We start from the raw sequence: 3,238 nt of genomic DNA on the forward strand, positions 1-3,238 counted from the left end.
TTTTCTAAATTTAATTTGTAACAAATAGAGAATTGATTCCAAAAAGCATCACAAATAAAATTAAGAGTATGTCAATGTGAAATTTTCATACTTCGAGACAAATTGTAAACTAAAAAGAAATTTAGAATCAATCGGAAAATGAATAATAATTCAGCTACTTATTTACGTATTCTTATGTGATGCACGACAATCACTATCAATTTAGTGCAATGGCATTTCATTCATTGGTTTTCTTGTGCGAGTTCTTCAGCCAGATCATCAACATTTTGAATTGTCCTCAACCGTGCATGATGAATAACGCCGCAAAAGCTGGTTGATATGATGTTGTTATGATGCAAGTTACCAAATGCGTCGAAAATACGATCTCGTAATCGGGGTCCTCTGACAAGTCTTGTCCATTTTCCGGATTCGTTTACATTTGGCCATACATCGATTACTCCCATTATCAACTTGTGCAAGTGCACGGTGTACCTAACATCGTTTTTCTAATTGAAATTCCGTAAATCCATCCATTCGATCAGAGCATGCATATAGATAAAACGGAGAAATTCTATTCTTCTTCTTCTTCTTACATTGTTTATGAAACGAATGCATTAGTATATATATATAATAAGTATATACATTCACAACTAACAGACGAAAGTACAACAAAACCTGATTTGTTGTGCACATTCTCAAGTCTGCGTGAATCATCATCGTTATCATAGAGGTTCTGTCACGGCGCAATTTAAAATTTGGAACGAACGATTGCGTGCGCACAATTTTTTGTCTAACAGAAGATAATTATGGAAAAGCATCGATTCACACGAGACGGCCTTTGACAAAAGTACCAATGTCTTTATATTAGGTCATGGGTTGTAGATCGAGGGTTATATTGAATCAACAGAACTACACGAATTTTTAAGTAAGTCAAGTTTAACATCTTGATGTATCTGATTTTCAAAATTACGAACCATACGTATAATTTTGTTAATAAAAGTTAATAAAAAATTAAAAATCTTAAGTGAATGTAAAATTTGTTGAAAAGTTGGTTAATTTGTTATGATAGTTATTATAAGTAGAAAGGAGAACATTAGAATTAATAAGAAGATTGGTCCTTTATCTTGTTAATCGTTTTAAAGATAGTCAATTACAGATTAATATCGAGAATTGTACTGTTATAATAATTATTTCATCAAAATTAAGCAAATTTTAGGAGAATATTAAAGTACGGAACCTATGTTTTAACAATCTGTGAAATAATGGAACAGGCAAACAATTCACTGCTTGCAAATAAAATAAAACAAACTTCCATACTTACGTTATTGAAAGTAGGTAGAGATATGTCTATCATTTTGCCTGCCAAAATTTTTGCCGGAATATTGGAAACTGCCATTATTAGTATTAAAGAACGGGCTGTTTTGATACTGAAAATGATACCAGTTTGTCGTTTGGACGTCATTAATCCAACTTTGATGCTCTGTTATAATTAAGTAAGATGTATATTTTATAAAGAATGTTTATGAAAACAATGCCTAACTTACAGCAAATAAATATGAACACTTGCTACCTGTTAATCGTTGACTTACATAATAGTAGGTAAAAATGGAAAAGATGAAAGATGTAAGCATCACAGACATAATTAACATAATTGTTAAGTCATGTTAAGTCATAAGTCATTATTCTGCCATTCCTATAAGATTGACAATTGCAATACAAGATGTTTATTGAAATAATTTATTTTTAATTCTTTTGAATTTTTAATTTGAATAAAATACTATCAGTCTTAATTTTCATGTAAAAATTAATTGTCAAATTATTATTCAATAAAAGATTTTCAGGAAAAATTCGTCATTATTACCATAATAATATAATATCTTGAAAGGCATAAAAGTAGACTATAACCCATTATTTCCACTAATCACACAGATATCGCATAGTTGCCTCTATTTATGCTTAAAACTATAAATAAATAATTTGTTTATTTAATAATTATTTATTTATGAACGTCTATTTAATTTTTTATTCAATTTTATATTTAAAATATGAAACCTTAATAAAATATATTTAATAAATAATATAATATGTTTAATATATTAAAAATTAATACTCAAATAAAATCAGCTTAATGTTTGTTTAATAACTGTATAATAATTACAATGTATTAGTTCAGTTTTTGTAATTTTAATTTAAACAGCATGATATTTTTTTTCTAATATAGACATAATATGAAAGAAATACAATAATGATATGCTAATTTGATTACCTACATCAAGTACAATTTGTAATTATTTATTTAATAAAAATAATGCGTTTAGATACTTCTCCTTTTCACATATTTTTGTACTCTCCTCTTCATTTTTATTTGCTGTACGGTATTAGCCAGTAATATTGCGACAGCTCGTTAGAATTCGATATGTTGTTGAAATTCTGCAGTTTGCTCATTATAATTCCTAATTGTCCACAAACATGACGAAAAATGCGGCCGCACACACTCTTGTCGAATAGGTAATTATTCCTGCGAAGGTTTGCAGAGTAAAAATGATCTCGTACACTGGTGACTCTTGTCCATCGAACTTAATGAAGTAACTCAGCAATGCCAGCGCTCTTACCGTGATTTTCCGGGCTGAGTATATGACCCTTCAAAATTAGCATGAGTATTCGGTAATATAGTCCGCCAGTATACATGTAGAAAAAATTGCAACTTTCGGCCTACTCTCGCTGTAAACAGCATCGCTTCCATTGATCGTATTGCTCCAATCCTGGATTGAATCTTCTTTGCGTGGTTAAGTATCATGAAATACTTTATCTAACTCATCGAAGCATTCACAATCGGCGCAAGCTGTCTGATTCTACGTTTGAATTCGTGTTCCTTTAGAAATACTTATAGAAAACTCGGCACAATGATAAATCCGAATAAAAAATGACAAATGACATTTTGGAAACGAGTATCAATTCTTTCCATATTGGAGACATAATTTGGATTCGGACTCGCGCCGATTGATCGCAAAATAATACGAGTCACTTGTACGGCGTAATTGAAATCGTTATCGTGTTTGTTCATAGTTGATGAGCTTTTATTAGCTTCAATCAATACTTTTTCTTTTTTTTTTCATGATTAATTGAATTCTCGACCGCAAATTTTGAATTTATTTATATTGTTAGTCTTAGTGTCTTCTGACACTAAGAATTTTCGTTAATTTTGTAGCGTTTCGGAGTTTACAAGTGACAGATGGTTAGGGGAGACTAAATGTTATAA

At 30.1% G+C, this 3,238-nt stretch overlaps 1 pseudogene; it reads right to left on the reverse strand.

Moving 5' to 3' along the window:
• Nucleotides 1-339: 339 nt before the first annotated feature.
• LOC105626566 lies at nucleotides 340-2,722 on the reverse strand (annotated as a pseudogene).
• Nucleotides 2,723-3,238: the final 516 nt, after the last annotated feature.

Source organism: Atta cephalotes, assembly GCF_000143395.1.
Source record: "Atta cephalotes unplaced genomic scaffold scaffold00005, whole genome shotgun sequence".
NCBI lineage: Eukaryota > Metazoa > Arthropoda > Insecta > Hymenoptera > Formicidae > Atta > Atta cephalotes.